Raw genomic sequence first — 22,474 nt, forward strand, 5'->3', positions numbered from 1 at the left:
AGCGTCCAACTTCAGTTCAGGTCATGTTCTCACAGCTCATGAGTCCAAGCCCCACATTGGTCTCTGTGCTGACAGCTTAGAGCCTAGAGCCTGCTTTGGATTCTGTGTCTCCTCCTCTCTCTGTCCCTTCCCCACTTGCTCTCTCTCTCTCAAAAATAAATAAACATTAAAAAGAGAGAGAGAATATACTTGAGAGAGGAAGCAGTAGGTTGCATGCACAAACATGATAAATAAGGACTATTCATGCTTAAGTTTACTGTATTGTGTTGTTACTGCCTACTATGATTATATCCAGTGTTATATTGAGAGACTGAATATACAAATAACAATGACTAGACCATATATAAAAACAGAACTCTGACCTACAACCTGCAACAAACTGCCTAGCAAATCAACCTACCCAGGAAGCCAGCCTCCTAGAAGTTAGACCTGTAGGAAGTCACATTGCTATCTCTAGTGATGGTCCAGGACGTCAGACAATAACCCCAGTAGCAATTGTCCTCAAATGACCACAATTTGTTTAATGATGGACAGTTTTCCTTATATTTGTCCCCAAGCCTGCCTACAGCTGCTTCTTGTCTGCAGCTTCCAATAAGGGCGTACTTGAAGCCCCACTCTTCTGTCTGCCTCTGAGTATCTGCCAAAATGCAAGTGACGGCAGCTGGCTCCCTGTAGCAAGCTCTGAATAAATAGCCTTTGCTTGTTCTCACTTGGTTGGTCTTTATTTAGTTCCAGTATAGAGTTGAGCTTAAGGAGGTGCTTCTGGTGTCAAAGAAGTGGTCCCTAGCACATCCCCAGGCTACTCTACTTAGAGAAGTATTCCAGCCTTAGGTAGGTAAGTCAAGATGTAAAGAGAAAGACTATTAATTCCCCAGAAGGACTGATAAGATTCTCACTTGGGTCTTATCATCTGTAACTATGTACACAGTGGTGAGGATTCCAGGAGCTAGAATCTCCATCTGGCCTGAATGATATTGCTGACCTCTGGGATGTATATCGTGACTGTCCTGACTTCCTTTTGTAGCCTTAGAGAATGAAACCCTGCTTGATGTACCCAAAGAGCATGTGTGTGGTCTTTCTGTCAGTCTGAACTTACAATGACTCCGTCAATACAATGGTCATGTACACCCCACATTTCAGACTGGGTAGGTAACTGTTACATATTTTGGAATTGAACATAAAGATTTTTGTTTTCTTTCCCAGGCTAGAATTTATAAATGACTGCTTGTGGTAGTATTTCTTAACCTGGTACCATTTAGGGGAGAAAGGGCAATGAGGCAGAGAGAGCAGCATAAGAAAGGCAAGGAGGCAGGGACATACAGGGTAATGCTGCACATCTCATGAGCTTCCAAAATACGCCATATGGTTTATACCAAACCTCCAATGGACACTTGCAGCTTGTACAAGCAGACGGATTAGTGGAAGGAAAAACTGAAGCCAACACCTTTGCCCCAGGGGAAGCCTTTTTAAGACCATTATTTCGGAGTTCTCTGGAACTAAAGGGGAGCAAGCAAATCTACACAGGCTCTTCTGAGTTTCCAAGACATCGCCATCTGAGTGCTTTTCTTCATTCCCACGGCACAAGGATCACAGTCACATTTGACTCTAAGTGGAAACTTGACACAATCCAGATGTCCATTTTCAATCCTTTGAGACCTAAATATGTCAACAAATATTTTCAGAGGGAACATTAGGTTTTATTCGCTAAATATGAATGTCTAATTCTCTCTTTGCATTGCCAAGTCCCTCTTTGGTATTAATCATGGTTGCTAATATTCACATCATCATCCATAACTAAGCTCCCAATCGGTCAATTTGTGATACATCATTCAAGTATCAGTGATTCTTTTTTAATTTTAAGATTTTCCTATCTTATATGTATACTGTAGAAAATAAGAAAGAAAAAGAAATAAGGAAGGAAGGAGAAAGGGAAGGAAAGAAAGAAAGAGGAAAGAAGGGAGTTCTCTTAATAGCAATTCCACTACTGATATTTTGGTATAATATTTTCCAATCTTGTTGATGTTATGTAATTGCAACATATACACCATTTCATAACTTCCTTTAGTCAATAATATGTTAACACTTTTCTACATCATTAAACACTCTACGATGTAAAAGTTAATGACAGGAGAGCATTTTAATGTTTGGAGAGTCCACACAATGTCTCCTACTGTTAATAATTCATTGTTTCCTAGTTTACATTATTATAAGGAACACTGCTATTAACATCTTATAACTAAACATGGAAACTGAGTTTCTGGACCAAAAAGCTAAGCACATCTTTACAACTCTTTTCTTCTATGGTTATTTCTGAGAGAGAGCCATGAGCGGGGGAAGGGTAGAGAGAGGAGACACAGAATCTGAAGCATGCTCCAGGCTCTAAGCTCAGACCTGAGCTCAGAGACTGTGAGATCATGACCTGAGCTGAAGTCAGATGCTTAACCAACTAAGACACTCAGGCGCCCCAATATGACTTTTGATCTCTGAATCAAAGAGCCCTCCAGAAAGGTTGTAAGAATTTATACTCCGTCTAGCAGGGCATGAATGTGTTCATTTTCCCATATCCTCTTTGTATGAGTATTATACTTAAGGAGGTCATTTTCCCTCCCTTTCCCCCTTCTTCCCTTTCTTCCTCTTGCCAACTGTTAATGCAATATTACACCAGGGTTTTGCTAAAAGAAAGGTTTATTTGTCTTGTCCACATTTCACCACAATGCATCCCAAGGACTGGTGATAGAATCTGAAGAATGTGACTCAGCTCTTCCAGGACAGATCAGGCACCTTGGGGGGAAAAAGCAGAGTAATAGAAGAAAGCCTGGGGACTGGGGTGGAGGTGGGGAGAACAATGAGAAAAATATTGATCCTTAACTAGGAAAAGACTCTAAGAGTGGTAGGTGACTACATGAGAAAACTAAATCAATGTTTTGCTCCATCCTCTGGATACACTGTCCAGCCTGGACTGTAACTCCAGACTTATGTCATTAATGACCTATTTTGAGATTTACATTTGTTTTGCTATTTCTCTCATAACCACTATCACCAACATACACTCCATTAGGAAAACTTATTCACCCTACCTCCAAAATACAGTTTGATTTGATCCTCTTTTCTCATACGACTATAGATTCTTAATTGTTTTCCCTGTTTCTACCATCCATTCTGTACACAGTAGCCAGGGAATGAGAATCACATTATGTCATCTTCCAGATAAAAATAATTTATTGGCTCTTAGAATAGAATCACAACTCCTTATGTGGCCTACAAGCCTCTACTCATGAGTGGGATCCTGTCCACCTCTCCAACACCATGGGACACTAATTCTTGCCAATCCCCATCATTCTGTACCAACCACACTGACATTGCTTCTGTTTCTAAAGCACACGGAGTTCTTTCTCACATTGGAACTGCTGTTTTTGCTGTTCCACCCCTTGATTACTCTTCTTGTTTTGGGGGAGGGGGAGGGGCAGTACTTCTCATCCATCATACCCCACTTCAGAAAGAGCCTACTTGGCTAGCCTACTACTGTCAGCTTCAATCAGCAACCCATTTACTTTCCATCACACAACCCTACTTTTTTCCTTTGTTAGGAAACCAAAACAACTTTGTCTCCTTGGTCATTGTCTTCTTTAGAACATAATCTCTATGAGACCAATGACTTACTTTGCTCTGACCTACCGTATCTCTATCACCTAGCAGAATGCCTAGCACATTGTTGACACTCAAAAAATGTTTCATGAGTAAATGGAAGGTATACGCACAGTCAAACAAAATCATATTTTCTTTGTGGTAAAAGATTTTTCTCTGATTTACATACAATCATTATATGTATAACCAAGGAGTTACATGATTTTTAAATATTTTTAAATTTGATTGATGAAAAGAAGTATGGCATTGTTTGAATAGTCTAAAACCTATTTAATCATTGTGTCATTGGAAATACAGTTTTTATAATTTTTCATTATTATAAGCAATATTACCATATATAAACTTGAAGCTAATATATAATTATTAAAATTTCTTGCTAAAGTGGCTTTGCTAGATCAAAATCTTCTTATATTTTCATCAAATTTCCCTCTGAAAATATTTCACCAATTGATTCTCCATCAGCAGTGAACTAAAGTTCTTTTTTTAAAAAAAATTTTTAATGTTTATTTTGAGAGAGAGGGAGACAAAGTGTGAGCAGGGGAGGAGAGGAGGACACAGAACAGGAAGCAGGCTGAGCTGTCATGAGCCCTCCTCCATGCTCATCACCTCCCTTCCGCCCCCCCACCCCCATCAGCCGTCAGTTTGTTCTCAGCATTCAAGAATCTCTCATGGTTTGCTTCCCTCCCTCTCCCCAACTATTTTTCCCCTTCTTCTCCCCATAGTCCTCCGTTAAGTTCCTCCTAATCCACCTATATGTGCAAACATGTGGTATCTGTCCTTCTCTGCCTGACTTATTTCGCTCAGCATAACACCCTCAAGGTCCATCCATGTTGCTACACATGGCCAGATTTCATTCTTTCTCATTGCCATGTAGTATTCCATCGTATAGATGAACCACATCTTCTTGATCCATTCGTCAGTTGATGGACGCTCAAGCTCTTTCCATGTTTTGGCTATTGTTGAGAGTGCTGCTATGAACATTGGGGTACATGTGCTCCTATGCATCAGCACTCCTGTATCCCTTGGGTAAATTCCTAGCAGTGCTATTGCTGGGTCATAGGGGAGTTCTAGTGTTTATTTTCTGAGGAATCTCCACACTGTTTTCCAGAGGGGCTGCACCAGTTTACATTCCCACCAACAGTGTAGGAGGGTGCCCGTTTCTCCACATCCTCACCAGCATCTAGAGTCCTCTGATTTGCTTAATGAAAACCATTCAAATACCAACAAGAAAATTACTTGGGGGCATTGCATTAAAGCTGGCATGATAAATGAGGTCTCTCGTGCAGGACATTGTCCTATTGGTGGTGGTCTTTTCTTTCACATTTATCTGCTCTCCCTGGATGACACCATCCTCCTTCACAGGTACTACATCCACACCAATAACCACCACATCCAGATTCTGGGCCAACATGTAAAGGAAGTTACCCAGACCATGAGAAGTAGGAGAAAACTAGAGTCAGAAGGAAAGAACTGGGGTCCAGGGCAAAGGCTCTGATGGGGAAGGTGAATGTTGTACATGCTGTGCTGGCTCTATTATTCAGAAGCCAGGGATCAGCTCTGGCTCATTCATCTTCTGTTTGCTCTGGCCAAGGTCAAAGTGAGGCCAGCTATAATCTGTCACCGCAAGAAACATGGATACTACTTAGAACCAGAAATAAAGAACTCGGTAGGGGACACTGAGCAAGGAAAATATGCATGGCTTTTTCTCAAAATGCACATTGGCAGGAAAATCAGGAAACGAGGCTCTCAGAGCAGCTAAAGACCAGACACCCACTCAACTGTCACAATTATATTTCATGGACTGAAAGGATGGGAAAGGTGTTCAAGAATCATTTCCCTCTGAGTATGTCTTAAATATCCACTTTTTACATAAAGAGACTGGTATACTGCTGCTATTTAAAGAAAAGCTATACTCTAATAGAAATCAAAACCTGAATATTAAAAATAAATCAGTTGGGCTTAATTTTCCAGAGATAACTGAACGAAATTTTCAAAATATCCTTATACATGACTCTGAGGGTTTTCTTGAAAGTGATTTAAAAGTGAGAGAATTCAGGGGGCGCCTGGGTGGCTCAGTTGGTTAGATGTCCGACTTTGGCTCTGGTCGTGATCTTGCGGTCCGTGGGCTCGAGCCCCGTGTCAGGCTCTGTGCTGACAGCTCTGAGCCTGAATTTTACTTCAGATCCTGTGTCTCCCCCCTTTCTGCCCTTCCCCCACTCGCACTCTGTCTCATTCTGTCTCTCAAAAATAAATAAATGTGAAGAAATTTTTTAAAAAAATAAATAAAAGTGAGAGAATTCAGGATACCAGTGTTTAGGATTGTTTTGTTTGTTACTGAATTATTGACTAAAATGATTGGTTTCATCTTTCCTATGTTCAATGCAGGGAGGCACAGAGGAAACTGTCATTGACTACTGAAGGTTAAGAAAATAGATACCTCAAAACAGTTAAAAAGCACACATAGCTATAAAAAGGCAGAATTAAGGGCTGGAAATCGGAACTTCAGATTTTAATTCTGGCATTATTTTTACTCTATCATTCCTTTTACTATAAAATTCTTGTTTTCTAGGATTTTATGCTAAGGCTAAATATTTGATTTAAAACAATTTCTACTGATTGGTAATATTTGAACACTATGAAGATAAGATTGAGGAAATGAGGAGAATCAGAGAAAGAACAAGTTGTCATCATACCCTTTCATTTAATCAATGGCTCTGAGCCAAAGAGAGAAGAGGAGTGCCCCTGTAAAAAGCTGATGTGTGACACCCAAAATTCTAAAAATAGCTATCTCCAATTTAAAAAAACAACTTCTAATCATTCTCTTACAGGAAAGCATGCAATGGGTTGTGAAGCTCAACAGAAGAAAAGGAGCTCTGTCAAGAAGCCGGCCTGGGTTTAAGTCCCACCCAGCTCTGTCACTAACTTACCGCGTGGCTTTGGGCTAAGCCACTTACCTCAGGCACACTTTTCTCATTCAGATAATGGAAAAGAATGAAGCAGCCACTTATGGGATTGCCAAGGATTAAAAGTAGTAATAACGTAAAGCATTTAGCACCATGCTGGGCACAAGGTAAACAAAGGAAAGAAGGATTCCAGGTTCTGCACCTGGCTCTTTCCTGGGCTTGCTGTGATTTTGTCACAGTAAAGGAGCAAAGATAGTTCCAGGAGGCTGCTTTATGGTGGCCCAGTAAAGAGCCAGGTCCAGAACCTCGAATTCTTTTTTCCACTTCCCTGATGTTGAATCAGAAAGCAAACCCTGATGTTCTATCCATGGTGATCATAGAATTTGAAAGCAAAGGGAAGTCTGACTCAAATTTGCTGTGTAATCTTGAATCAGCAATTTCATTTCTTTGAATCTCATTCCTTATCCATGAACTGAAGATACCAATAAGATTTCAGCGAATTGTTCTGAAGCTAAATAGATGGGTAAGAGATGGTACTTTTGCATACAAAGCTCTTGTAGACTCAAAAACTCCATACAATGAGTTATGAGTTATGTTATTCATCACTCCACTTGCAGATGTAGGAATGGTGTAACTACCGACAGAGCCTTCTCCTGTTTTTCAAGACTCATTTTCCTGATGCCTATCTCCTCTTCCCAGGGCAATTCTAAGTTTCCTCATTTTAACCAAATCATGTCTGTTCACTGGACATAATTACTCGGGATTCTGAAACGTCATGGTAGCTCCTGTTTTGTGAACTAACCAGACCATTAACAGCTAATGTCACAATCTATGAACTAACTCTTCAAGGTTGTAAGCTCCAACCTCTCATTTCTCTTTGCAGTCTTGTCAGAGTTAATAAAGAGGAGTAAGTCCAGAAAGAGTAGGCTGGGTCATGCTACTGAAGCCTTCTGTCATGAGCAAGAATCTGGTTTTTCTTTCGTGGGTGATAAGGAAAAATTGAAACCTGTTAAGTATAGAATTGGCAGTCATATTTTGTGCATTAGAAAAGTCACTTTGGAAGTTGTGCAGAGATTAGCAGAATGCTTGGACTGGAGGTATGATCTGTGTAATCAGCATTATCAAGAAAGGGAGAAATAGGGGCACCTGGGTGGCTTAGTCGGTTAAGCGTCCGACTTTCGCTTAGGTCATGATCTCGCGGTTCGTGGGTTCGAGCCCCGTGCCGGGCTCTGTGCTGACTGCCGGCTCAGAGCCTGGAGCCCGTTTCAGTCTGTGACTCCCTCTCTCTCTGACCCTCCCCTGCTCACATTGTCTCTCTCTCTCTCCTAGAAATAAATAAAAATATTAAAAAAAAAAAGGGAGAAATATGTTAAGAATTCTCCCTAATATGGAATGCAAGTATTGAAAATAACCTTTTGGGGCCCCCTGGGTGGCTCAGTCCATTAAGCATCCGACTCTTGGTTTTGGCTCAGGTCATGATCTCATGGTTCATAGGACTGAGCCCCGCCTGGACCTCTGTGCTGACAGTGTGGAGCCCGCTTGGGATTTTCTTTGTGCGCATCCTCTATTCATGCATGTTCTCTCTACTCATGCATGTTCTCTCTCTCTCTCTCAAAATAAACTTAAAAAACTAACCTTTCAAATATTTCCATTAATATCCTTAACATTATAATTTAATTACGTTCAATTATATAATACCTAACCCATTTTTGAAATATTAGAGAACACAGAGAAATAAAAGGAAAAAATTATCTACCCTACATCATTCAGAAAAAATGCTATTAACATTTTGGGGTACATGAGTCTTTTCAGATTATTAATGTGAGTGTTCTATGCATGGAGAGGGAGAAGGAGAGAGAGGAGGAGAAACCTGACATAAAAAGAAGTAAAAACACTAAGATATAACAGGAGCAGGAGGAACCAGAGGTGAAGATAATATCTATGAGGAATCATTCTTGGGGGAGGGGTGACCACAGACACAGTCTAAAGTTGATACTTGCGGGGAGTAGGCCTGGCAATGGAAGTGAGGATGGAACGGAAGACTTTACTTTTGTTTGCTTTGTGTGCTTTTATAGATTTTTTTTTCTGGTTTTATTGAGACATAATTCACCTAACATTGGGTAAGTTTAAGGTATACAGTGTAATCATGAAGGATTACCACAGTAGAGTTAGTTAACATGTCTATTACCTCATATAGTTACAATTTGTGTTTGTGTGTGTGTATTGAGAACTTTTAAAATCTATTCTCTTGGCTACTTTCAAATCTAACTGTAGTTACCATGTATGCTACATGTTACCACTCTAGAACTTAAGCATCTTAGAACTTGAAATTTAGACCCTTTGACCACTAATGCTATTTCTCCCACCTTTAGCAACCAACAATCTATTCTGTTTCTAGGACATTGGTTTTTTTGGAACCCACATATAAATGAGATAATACAGTATCTGTCTTTGACTTATTCCATTTAGCATAATGCCCTCAGGATGCACCCATGTTGTCGCTAATGGCAGGATGTCTTTCTTTTTTATGACTGAATAATATTCCATTGTATATACATATGTGCTGTATTTTGTTCATTCATCCACCACTGGACACTTAAGGCTATTTCCATGTCTTGGCTATTGTAAGTAATGACGTAGTATACAGATGCAGATGTCTCTTTGAGATAGTGAGTTCATTTCCTTTGTATATATACCTGTTAATGGAACTGGTGGGTCATATGGTAGTCCTATTTTTAATTTTTTGAAGAAGCTTCATACTGTTTTCCACAGTGGCTATACCAATTTGCAGTCCCCCAACAGTGTACAAGAGTTCCCTTTTCTCCACATTCTCTTTAGTACTTATGTCTTTTAAAAAAATGCTTGTTTAAGAGAGAGAGAGAGTGCAAAAGCAGGGGAGGGGCAGAGAGACAGAGAATGTGACGCAGGCTCCAGATTCTGAGCTGTCATAACAGAGTCTGACGTGGGGCTGGAACACACAAACCATGAGATCATGACCTGAGTCAGAGTTGGATGTTAAACTGACTGAGCCACCCATGTGCCCCTGTCTTGTTTTTTAATAACAGCCATTCTAACAGGTGAGAGATGATATCTCTTTGTGGTTTTGATTTGCATTTCCCTTATAATTAGTGATGCTGAGCACCTTTTCACGTACCTGTTGAATGTCTTCTTTTGGAAAAATGTCTACTCAGTGCTTTGCCCATTTTTAAAATGGTTTTTTTTTTTTTTTGCTATTAAATTGTATGAGTTTACTATATTTTTGGATATTAACCACTTATTCAATATGTGGCTTGCAATATCTTCTCCCATTTTGTCTAAGTTGTCTTTTCATTTTGATTGTTTCCTTTTTAGTCCTACTTGTTTATTTTGCTTTTGTTTCTTGTGCTTTAGGTGTCATGGCTAGAAAATCATTGCCAAGACCAATGTCAAGGAGCTTTTTCCTTATATTTTCTTTCAGAAGTTTAAAAAAACAAAGCCCACAGGGACAGAAGTATTCAGTAATTCCCTACAGTACAAAAGGACTCATTATAGGTTGTTTTTGGTTCTCCCACAGTATATTTTAAATGTTTTTCATTATGCTATATGCTAAGTTATATGCAACCTGACCTTTCTGAGATATTCTATCACATAAACAAGACAGAAGATATCAAGAATATCAAGAATCCCAAGATGCCCTGGGATTTACTTTTTTTTTTTTTCCAAAGTTCAACACTAGAAAGGTAGTCTACTTTTTCCTAGCCATAGGGAGAGCCATCCTTAGGCATACTATTTCTTAACCCTTCATCATGGAGGGATATTCACAGATAAAAGCTTTCCCAACGTGGCAATTTGGAGCCAAGTATGTAAGTCAAAATATTAACCAATTCTGTCTCTGCATTCTTAATGAACACACATTGTTCCTGTTATGACTTCCCTTCTGCTGGGAGTACTACAGACTGAAGAAGAAGCTACTGGTCATGCAGGACTCTCCATATGGCATCAGAACTCTGCTCAAGGGGTAAAGTTAAGCCACCAGTGGTGGTGTTCATACTCTTCTTTTAAATCGGTCCTTTTAATGGTAAATCATCAAAATATATGAACATATTTCACCTTCACTGGATTTCTTCACCACGAACAAAACTGTGTGTAACTTGCACTGGTTACAAACCCCTTTTTATTTTTTACTTTTTGATGGATTTTGATGACCACACACAGTCACTCCTCCTTCAAAAGCAAAATGCTATAACAGTAAATAATAATATTATCAATTCTACATGTATTTCTTGTCATAGAAAAGCCGAAAATGGCATTGCAGGCTTTTATATGTTTTTTTCTTCCAGTTGGTTTCTGTTAAATCCTGGAAACGAACAACATAAGGCTGAATTATCAATTCCTCATTCATCCCCAAAGTGATGAAATTGTTGCTGCTGGGAAATACTTAAGGGAACATAATGCATATAAGGTCAGGTTATTAAATAGAGGCACTTAAAGAACTGATACAGAGTTGACAATCAGCAAGAACATATGCTGAATGAATGAAAGGATAAATACATGAAGTAGAACTATGGTTCCTAAATGAGCCTTTGATTTTTTTTTAATTCTTGAGAAAAAGTATTTTTTAATTCCAAAATGTTGAAATGTTATAGTGGATCTGTGGGACAATTACAAAAGGTATAACTTACACATAATGAGACTGTCAGAAAGGGAAGAAAGAGTGAAAGGAACAACAGAATATATGTTTGAAGTGATAATGGCTGAGAATTTTTCAAAATTAATGACAGACACCAAAGCATAGATATAGAAGGCTCAAAGAACACTAAGCAGAATTAAAAAAAAAAATTACATTCTGGTATATCATATTCAAACTGTAGAGAATCAAAGACAATGACAAAATCCTGAAAGAAGCCTACCTTAACTTACAGGAGATCATGGATAAGAGTTACATCGGACTACTCTTCAGAAACCATGCAAGATGAGAGTAGAGTGAAATATTTAGACTACTGAAAACAACACCACCAATCTAGAATTCTGTAGTCAGAGAAATTATCCTTCAAAAGTGAAGGAGAGAAGAATTAGAGAAGGAAAATGATACAGAAAGTCAGAAATTCATATCTACATAAAATAGGAGCCTTAGAAAAGTAACAGATAAGAATAAAATAAAATCTTTTATCTTTCTTATTCTTATTTGATCTAACAGATAATAGTTTGTTCAATATAATAATGGCAACAGTATACTAGGTGATTATCACACCTAAGTGAAATGAGTAACAGTAACGTCATATGGGACAGGAGGAAGGAATTGGGAATACACTGTTTACTTGAAGCAGTAAAATGTTACTTGAAAATGAACTTGGATTAGTTGTAAATGTACAATGCAAACTCTAGAATAACAAGAAAAAAAGTCTAAAAAGAAGTATAGTTGATATGTGTTATGGGCTGAATTGTGTCTTCCCCCAAAATTCATATGTTGAAGCCCTAAAGCTTAGTGTACTTCAGAATGTGACTATATTTGGAGATAGGCCTATAAAGACAAAGGAAGAGAAAACCAAATTAATGATGATGTGACTGGTGATAATAAATCAGCTAACATGTGAATAGGTTATGTTTTCATGTCCACAGGCACTATTGCAAGAACTCCTGATCTAATACAAGAAATAAAATCCTAGAACCTTAGAAATGTATACAGTATACTACCTTTTTGGAAGTTTAAGATGCCATTAACTGACACTCACATGGTTTGATAACAGATACTTAGGGGCAGAATATATAAATTATCACATCTCATGCCAATTCAAAAAACTGAAACAGTGATTTTATTTTTAAGTACGTCTTATAATGAAGAAACCTTGGTATACAAAGTGAGTTTAGGGGATTGCCAATTATGTGAACTCTTATGAACACCAGGAGATCAACCCAGAGGGTGAATGGATGTTTACTAAGCATTTAACAAGTGCCAGGAACTGTGCTAAGTGCTTTATTTTAAATCAAGGTTTCTGAATTGGCACTTATTGACATCTGAAGTTAATTTTTGTGCGGGACTGTCCAAAAATAATTTTTAAAGGGCCAATGGTCTAAATATATCAAAAAAAGATGGAGGCTGTCATAGTGGATAAAAAGACAGCACCCGACTACATGTTGTCAATAAAATTATGTTGGATCCTAACATAGGAAAATGGATGCAAAGGAACTGAAACAATGGGGGAAAAGGTAGATAACAGCTAACAGAGAAATGAAGAAACTCTTAAGAGAGAAGACTATGTACTCCATTAGAACGGTGTGGCCAGTGCTTAGGATGGTGGCTGGAACACAGTAGGCGCTCCACAAATATTCATTGCATTAACACATTTGAATTTGAAAATCTGAAAGACAGTCAGGAACCTAATGCATGTGGTTATCCAACAACCATCACAAAATTCATCACTCATTCACATGAAAAAATAAGTAAGGGTTATTCTTCCAAACAACCCATTAAGTGCTCCTGTGCATTTACTTTGTGTTTTCTTCTTCAGTTAGTGTTTCCATAGCCTGCCTTCTATGAAAGCCTTAGAAACAAAAAAGAGAAATTAAAGAAACAGGATGTAGAAAGAAACCCTTTCAACTCTAATCTCCTTTTCTATTCTCTCTCCATATTCTAATGTGGAAGAGTGAAGGCAGGTGGTATGAAACAGACTTTTCTTCTATGTGAGTGATCTTAAAACAACACACACACACACACACACACACACACACATACACACACTTCTCAAAATACTGCATGGAGCATGTTCTAGTCTTTTTTTGGCAGTGAGGTCAATCCAAATGTTGATAGAAAAGGGCAGAATCTTGGAATTCAAAACCAGTTTTCCCTACCCAGATAATTCATGTGTTTCCAATACCACATCTACCAGCAAACAGCTATCTAGAATAACATAAATTACCCTTGAAACTTTCTCTTTTATCAATTCTTGAAAGCTTGAAATAGCCTAGGCTATATAATTATGTATTCTAGAGACCTAAGTTCTTATTTTAAAGTCAATATATAAAAATGGACTGAGAGCCTGCTTGTAAACCCTGTGCTAGAGTTTAAAAGGACAAACCTAGGGGCGCCTGGGTGGCTTAGTCGGTTGAGCGTCCGACTTTTGCTTAGGTCATGATCTCACAGTTCGTGGGTTCGAGCCCCGCGTCGGGCTCTGTGCTGACTGCCAGCTCAGAGCCTGGAGCCTATTTCAGAGTCTGTATCTCCCTCTCTCTCTGACCCTCCCCTGCTCATGCTGTCTCTCTCTCTCTCTCTCTCCTAGAAATAAATAAAAAATATTAAAAAAAATAAAAATTAAAAAAATTAAAGGACAAACCTAGGGGTGCCTGGGTGACTCAGTTGGTTAAGTGGCTGACTTTGGCTCAGGTCATGATCTCTCAGTTCACGGGTTGGAGCCCAGTGTTGTGCTCTGTGCTGACAGCTTGGAGCCTGGAGCTTACTTTGGATTCTGTGTCTCCTTCTCTGTCTGCCCTCCACTGCTCATGCTGTTTCTCTCTGTCTCTCAAAATTAAAAAAAAAAGTTAAAAATTTTTAAAATAAAAAAATAAAAAATGACAAACCTAGATTTTTTTAACCGTCCTAATTTTAAAATCTACATTTGGCTGCTAGTAATATACAATTAACTCCCCCTTAAAAATAAAGGAATTAAATTGCATGGCATTGAGTTCCAATTCTGATTTATAATTTAAAATGAAAAAGTCTTATTTACATGGTCCAAATGATGTTAGGGAGTAGTTTAGATTTTTCCATATACAATATCTGAAATACAAGTCTGAATTATATTTTGTGAAAAGAAATTATATCACCATTAGCCCATTAGCATGGTACCGATTAAGAGTTTTCAGTGTTCTTAAAGGTAGATAAAACTTTTTATTTTCTCAATTTCAAAAGAAAGTCTTTTTTTATTAAGTTGTTTTAATGTTTGTTTATTTTTGAGAAAGAGACAAACAGAGTGTGAGTGGGGTAGGGACAGAGAGAAAGGGAGACACAGAATCTGAAGCAGGCTCCAGGCTCTGAGCTGTCAGTGCAGGGCCTGACGCAAGGCTCAAACTCACTAACAGGGAGATCATGACCTGAGCTGAAGTCAGACGCTTAACCTAACCTACTGAGCCACCTCAAAAGAAAGTCTTGATATGCACGTTGGATTTGTATCTAAGTAAGATGGTAGGTGAATGAAGTTAATCTGCTTTAGAAAACAAGTTTCCTGGGAGCTGGGTCTGTTTTGGTCATCCTTGTCAGCTCTACAGACATGCCACGCAAATAGCAGATACCCAACAAGTGTTGGCTCAATTGAAATACTTGATCAAATGGATTGTTTATGTGAAAATGGATGCTGGTAACCATAAATGATCTCCATCTTTTTATTGCATGAAGTTTAAAATATTACCTGAATAGTTCTAGCTGTTGAATACAGAGTACTTGAAAGGTACAAAATCACATTAAAATGAATTCTACATGGTAGGTTTCCACTAGTTAGACTGACTCTCCCTAAGTAACTAAATTTTTTAAGTTTTAAAGAAACTAATTTTTTTAGGTTTTAAAGAACAGTATAAAATTAATTCTTAAAGTGCTTTCATTATTCTTGATAGAAAAATACATATTTATGGGGCGCCTGGGTGGCTCAGTCCATGATCTCACAGTTCATGGGTTCGAGCCCCATGTCGGGATCTGTGCTGACAGCTCAGAGCCTGGAGCTTGTTTCAGATTCTGTGTCTCCCTCTCTCTCTGACCCTCCCCTCCTCACGCTGTCGTGCGCTCTCTCTCTCTCTCTCCCAAAAATAAATAAAACATTAAAAATTAAAAAAAAAGAAAAATACATATTTATGAAATAAAACTTTTCTTGCTGAAATGGAAGAGAGTTGTTAGGTCTCTTAAAAGCCAGTAATAAAGAGCCCTTTCTTTTCTGATATTGGCATTGAATTGGCACTATATCATGGACTTAACCTAAGGATATTAACAATGAGAAAAATTATTAAAAGATGCCTTACATTAGTTGGTTCTACTACTGGGGTATGATCTATCGACTCAAAAGTATGTCATCATTGGTATCAAGAAACTTAACTCACTCTGATGCTGGTAGAAATACACGTGGACTTTTGGGGGCCCTGAAGTGCAATGTGGTCAGAACAACACTTGGTCAGAATTAAATCTTGTCAAAATTTTTGAGAGAAAATATTAAATTGAATGTATTTTAACTGAAATACATTTTTGTATTTTTTTTGAACTTCTATATAAAGAACATATTCACTAGCATGGGATTAAATCTGCACAATACATAAAGTCATTTTAACTGGAGTTTATGAAACACAAGAAGTTTCAAGCAAATAATATTCATGAGACTGTATAATTTTATTAGCATTCATTAAGACTATTTTTGTGCATTAATAAATTGGCTATAAGGTCAGCTTTCCACCTTACATTAAAAATATAAAAAAGAATGAAATCTTGCCATTTGCAACAATATGAATGGACCTAAAGAGGATTATGCTAAGTAAGATAAGTCAAAGAAAGACAAATCCCACATAATTTCACTTATATGTGGAATCTAAAAAACAAAACAGAAACAGACTCATAAATACAGGCAACAAATTGGAGGTTGCTAGAGGGGAGGAGCATGAAGGAATGAGTGAAATAGGTAAAAGAGATTAAGAAGTACAAACTCCCAGTTATAAAATAAACAAGGGGCGCCTGGGTGGCTCAGTCGGTTGAGCGTCTGACTTTGGCTCAGGTCATGATCTCACAGTTCGCGGGTTCAAGCCCCACATCAGGCTCTGTGCTGATAGCTAGCTCAGAGCCTGGAGCCTGTTTCAGATTCTGTATCTCCCTCTTTCTCTGACCCTCCCCTCCTCACACTGTCTCTTTCTCTCTCTCTCTCAGAAATAAAACATTAAAATATTTTTAAAAATAATGCGAAACTAAACCTGAAACTTGCTTTGTTCCATCTTAAAGTAGCAGTAAATATGTTTATTGTTTAAATAAAATACTGCTTTATAATTAATACTGTTTAATAACCTGTAGTTTAAATAAAATAACCTGTAGGGCGTCTGGGTGGCTTAGTTGGTTAAGTGACTTCAGCTCAGGTCATGATCTCACGGTTTGTGACTTCGAGCCTCACGTCAGGCTCTGTGCTGACAGCTCAGAGCCTGGAACCTGCTTCAGATCCTGTATCTCCCCCCCTCTCTGCCCCTCCCATGCTCATGCTCATGCTCTGTCTCTGTCTCTCTCTCTCAATAATAAATAAACATTAATTTAAAATAAATAAATAAATAGATAGATAAAATAACCTGTTTAAATAAGTGTAACTGTGCAATCCTTTCCTATAGATTTCTTTATCCTAAGAGTAGGCCTATAGCACACTGAGATTTTAAGGGGGTTAATAGCATAATTGTTCCTGTAAATGAGTTAATCCTAAAAAGTACTTTAATTAAAAGGAACACTACAGTTTTAGAATTACCAAAATAAAAAGGTGCCTAATGAAAATGTGCTCTTTAAAACTTGGTATCATTCTAGCACCCAGTCTTCTAAAAAACAGTGAGGGATTCTGTAAATATTTATAAATGAAAGACTGTCTGTGATTAATCCAAGTATTTTATTTTTTTTTAAATATTTTTAAATTTATTTCTAGGAGAGAGAGAGAGAGAGAGACAGTGTGAACAGGGGAGGGTCAGAGAGAGAGGGAGACACAGACTCCGAAACAGGCTCCAGGCTCTGAGCTGGCAGTCAGCACAGAGCCCGACGCGGGGCTCGAACCCACGAACCGCGAGATCATGACCCAAGCGAAAGTCGGACGCTTAACTGTCTAAGCCACCCAGACGCCCCTAATCCAAGTATTTTAAAAATGTCTTTCTAACTTCCCATTCCAATCTTTGTCTCTTATGATAGAGAATAAGAGATTTCAGATAGTATTGTTACAGGTTTATCCTTCAAGAAACTTCACAGACTTCTATTTCTAAAGTGGTGGGCTAGACTGTTCAATCTACTCTTCCAGCTGAAAACAACTGAAACACTGGTTTAAGTTTAAAAAATTTCCTCAAAGTACTGAAGAGCTGTCAAGAGACTAGAAACCAAGAGATCAAAAATTAAGGGAAAGGGGAACCCAGGTAGCTAAGTGGAACACCTGACCTCCTTAGCCATGCTCGTCCTCAGGACACTTACTGATCCAGGTACGTGCCCTTTGGTTTTGGCAGTCTTATCTGTAATGGGAACAGATGTCAAGACCAAGGGCCAAGATGGAAGAATCAAATAGGATCTCAAAGGGACACAATTGATAAGAGTATGGATAAACCAGACGTAGACACACCATTACTTCTCTCACTCATACTCATGGCACAACATGGAGCATGGGAGAGAGTAAAAGAAAACTACCCTGAGAACTGGAGACCATAGGATAGCCTTAAGACAGTTTTTTTTTTTTTTTCAAAGGTTCATATTCAGGGAACCTAAGCTGTGAATTGGTTTAAGGTGGTGTCAGACTGGTGGTATACCGGGCACCCGAACTAAGCAAAAGTAAACCTTTCCATGAAAAAGCTATCTTTATCCTAGTCTTTAAAGAATCCCTTCAAAATGTTTTCTCATGAATGATAAGTCCACAAGAAAACATATCATAAGCAAATAACAAAAATAAGAATTCAAAGAAACATATATACAAAGACTTCAGATATTGGAAATATAACATATAATTATAAAATAAGTACAGTTATTCCCTTTAAACAAATAAAAAGATAACCCTGAAAATATCTGAGAGGAACAGGTAACTCTAAAAACAAATCTACCATATTTATAAAAGAGCTTCTAGAAATAAAAAAAAAACTGTAATAATGAAATTTAGAATTCTAAACATATTAAACATTAATAAATGGTGATTTAGAAGGAAAAGAGAAAGGAATAGATAATATTTGAAGAAATATTGACTTAAAAACTTCCCAAATTTGATGAAAATTATTATTTAATACATGCAAGAAGCTCAACAAAACTCCAAGAGGGATAAATCCACAGAAAGCACAGCTAGGCACATCACGATCAGAATGTCAAAAGACAAAAGAAAAACTTGAAGGCAGCAAGAGAAAGGTTTCTCAATAGAATTAACACCTGCTTTCTCATCAAAAAACATAGAAGCGAGAAAATGGGATAACATATCCAAATACTAAAAGAAAAAGACTGTCAACCAAGATTCCTACATCCAGCAAAACCATCTGTAAAAAATTAAGGGGAGAAAAAAAAAAACATTCCCAGATAAAAACAGGATCTGTCACAAGTATACCTGCCAAATAATTAATATTAAAGGGAATCCTTTAGACTGAAATGAAAAGACACTAGACAGCAACTCAAATCCACATGAAGAAATATAGATCACTAGTAAAAACAACCGGACAGGTAAATGTAAAAACAGTATAAATGTATTTTAAAATTAGAACTCCTTTTTTATATCTCCTATCTGATTTTAAAACAACTGCATGAAGGAATGATTACAATCAGTGCTGATGGGCATACAATATATAAAGATGCAATATGTATGACACTAATTGCACAAAGGAGAAAGGAGGGATTGAAAATATATAGGAGCCAAGATTTTGTACCCTACTGTAAATTTTTACTTTGAACAATATTGTTATAAGGCAGGATTTTAATTGTAACCCCTAGGAAACCCAACAAAAATGTAACTCAAAAAACAAATACAATAAAAAAAGACAAGCTAATTAAGATGGTATATCTATTTTAATAAAAAAGAAGGAAATAATGGAGGAAAAGAGGAACAAAAGGATATAAGACATATAGAAAAATGCAGATATAAATCATTCCTTATCATTAATTACATTAATGTTAACAGATTAATATCTCCAACTAAAAGACAGATATTGGAAGAATGGATTTCATTTAAAAAGAGGGCATAATCCAATTCTATACTGTCTACATATAAGACACAAACTACAGATTCAAAGACATAAATAACTTGAAGGGAAAAGGATGGGTAATCCCTATCAAAATAACACCAGCATTCTTCAGAGAGCTAGAACAAGCCATAATAAAATTTGTATGGAACCAGAAAGACCTCCAATAGCAAAAGCAATCTTGAAAAAGAAAACCAAAGCTGGAGGCATCACAATCCTGGACTTCAAGCAGTATTACAAAGCTGTACCCATCAAGACAGTATGGTACAGGCACAAAAACAGACACTCAGATCATTCTAACAGAATAGAACACCCAGAAATGGACTCACAAATATATGGCCAACTCATCTTTGACAACTAGGAAAGAATATCCAAAGGAATGAAGACAGTTTCTTCAGCAAATGGTGCTGGGGAAACTGGACAGCAACATGCAGAAAAATAAACCTGGACCACTTCCTTTAAAAAAAAATTTTTTTTTAATATTTATTTAGTTTTGAGAGAGAGAGAGACAGAGAGAGACAAAGTGCGAGCAGGGGTGGGACAGAGAGAAAAGGAGACACAGAATCTGAAGCAGGCTCCAGGCTCTGAGCTGTCAGCACAGAGCCTGATGCAGGGCTTGAGCCCACAAACCATGAGATCATGACTTGAGCTGAAGTCAGATGCTTAACTGACTGAGCCACCCAGCACTCCTCACCTGGACCACTTTCTTACACCATACACAAAAATAAACTCAAAATGGATGAAAGACCTAAATGTAAGACAGGAAGCCATCAAAATCCTAGAGGAGAAAGCAGACAAAAACCTTTTTGACCTCAGCCACAGCAACTTCTTACTCAACACATCTCTGGAGGCAAGGGAAACAAAGCAAAAATAGCAATATAAAAAGCTTCTGCACAGCAAAGGAAACAATCAGCAAAACTAAAAGGCAACTGACAGAATGGGAGAAGATATTTGCAAATGACATATCAGATAAAGGGTTAGTATCTAAAATCTATAAAAAACTTATAAAACTCAACAGCCAAAAAACAAATAATCCAGTGAAGAAATGGGCAGAGGACATGAATAGACACTTCTCCAGAGAAGATATCCAAATGGCCAACCGGCACATCAAAAAATGCTCAACATCACTTATCATCAGGGAAATACAAATCAAAACCACAATGAGCTACCTCCCCACACCTGTCAGAATGGCTAACATTAACAACTCAGGCAACAACAGATGTTGGAAAGGATGCAGAGAAAGAGGATCTCTTTTGCATTGTTGGTGGGAATACAAACTGGTGCAGCCACTCTGGAAAACAGCATGCAGTTTCCTCAGAAAATTAAATATAAAACTACCTTATGACCCAGCAATTGCACTATAGTATTTATCCAAGGGATACAGGTGTGCTATTTTGAAGATGCACATGCATCCCAATGTTTATAGCAGTGCTATCGACAATAGCGTAAGTATGGAAAGAGTCCAAATGTCCATTGACAGATGAATAGATAAAGAAGATGTGGTATATGCATGTATGTATACACACACACACACACACACACACAGGAATATTACTTGGCAATCAAAAAAGAATGAAATCTTGCCATATGCAGTTACGTGGATGGAACTAGAAGGTATTATGCTAAGCAAAATTAGTCCATCAGAGAAAGACAAATATATGACTTCACTCAATGAGGAATTTAAGACACAAAAGAGATAAACATAAGGGAAGGGAAGTAAAAATAATATAAAAAGACAGAGGGGGACAAAAACATAAGAGACCCTTAAATATGGAGAACAAATAGAGGGTTGCTGGAGGGACTGTGGGAGGGGAGATGGGCTAAGTGGGAAAGGGGCATTAAGGAATCTACTCCTGAAATCACTGTTGCATTATATGCTAACTAACTTGGATATAAATTAAAAAATGAATAAATTATAGAAAAAAAAAGAAAAGGATGGTAAATGATACATCACAAAAATGGTATGCAAAAGAGAACTGGAGTGGCTATACTAAAATCACACCAAAAAAAGGCTTTAAGACAAAATTTGTCACTAAGGACAAAGAAGGATATTTTACAATGACAAAAGGAATGATCTATCAAGAAGACATAACAATTTTTTAAATGTTTATTCATTTTTGAGAGAGAGAAAGAGCACGAGTGGGGGAGGGGCAGAGAGAGAGTGGGACAGAATCTGAAGCAGGCTCCAGGCTCCAAGCCATCAGCACAGAGCTCAAGCCAGGGCTCAAACCCACTAACGGCAAGATCATGATCTGAGGGGAACTGGGATAATCAACCGACTGTGCCACCCAGGCACCCCAAGGAAACATAACAATTTTAAACATATATGCAACTATCAACAAAGCCCCAATACACAAGTAAAAAACTGACAGAATGGAAAGAAAAAAATAACAACTTAATAATAGGGGCACCTGGATGGCTCAGTTGGTTAAGGGTCCAACTCTTGGTTTCGGGTCAGGTCATGATCTCATGGCTTGTGAGTTTGAGCCGCACGTCTGGCTCTGTGCTGACAGTGCAGACCCTGCTTGGGATTATCTCTCTCCCTCCTCCTCTGCCTCTCCCCTGCTCACTCGCGCGCGCTCTCTCTCTCTCTCTCTCAAAATAAATAAACTTTAAAAAAATTTTATAAAAGGAGAAACAATATATAAATTCCCATTCATTTATGTGTTGCCGATGGCTGCTTTCATGCTACAACAGCAGAATTGAGTAACGGGAACAGAAGCCATACAACTCCACAAAGTCTAAAATATGTTCGATTTAGCACTTAAAAAAAAGTTTGGAACATTTGGTTTCAGGTCCAAAATGTATAGAGCTTGGAAGTCTTCACCTACCTCTTTACAACAAGACTAAAAGTAAACAAAATGAAAATAAATGACTTTTGGCAGAGAAGGACAAATATCATATGTTTGCACGTATAGGAGGATTAGGAGGAACTTGACGGAGGAACAAGGGGGAGAAGAAGGGCGGAAATGGTGGGGGAAAGGGAGAGAGGCAAACCATGAGAGACTCTTGAATGCTGACAAAAACTGAGGACTGATGGATGT

General features: G+C 37.9%; 1 long non-coding RNA gene across 2 annotated transcripts in view; it reads right to left on the reverse strand.

Moving 5' to 3' along the window:
• Nucleotides 1–747: 747 nt before the first annotated feature.
• Nucleotides 748–22,474, reverse strand: part of LOC120243414 — a 35,348-nt gene continuing 13,621 nt past the window's right edge. Inside the window, exon 4 of one of the 2 annotated variants that reach the window (XR_005531308.1) lies at nt 748–1,656. This is a non-coding gene — a long non-coding RNA (uncharacterized LOC120243414). Of the gene's footprint in view, nt 1,657–2,667; nt 2,782–22,474 lie in introns of those variants that run through there. The other variant, XR_005531306.1, reaches the window with a different exon arrangement.

The sequence above is a fragment of the Hyaena hyaena genome, unplaced genomic scaffold (assembly GCF_003009895.1).
Source record: "Hyaena hyaena isolate Hyena2069 unplaced genomic scaffold, ASM300989v1 scaffold_341, whole genome shotgun sequence".
Taxonomy (NCBI): Eukaryota; Metazoa; Chordata; class Mammalia; order Carnivora; family Hyaenidae; genus Hyaena; species Hyaena hyaena.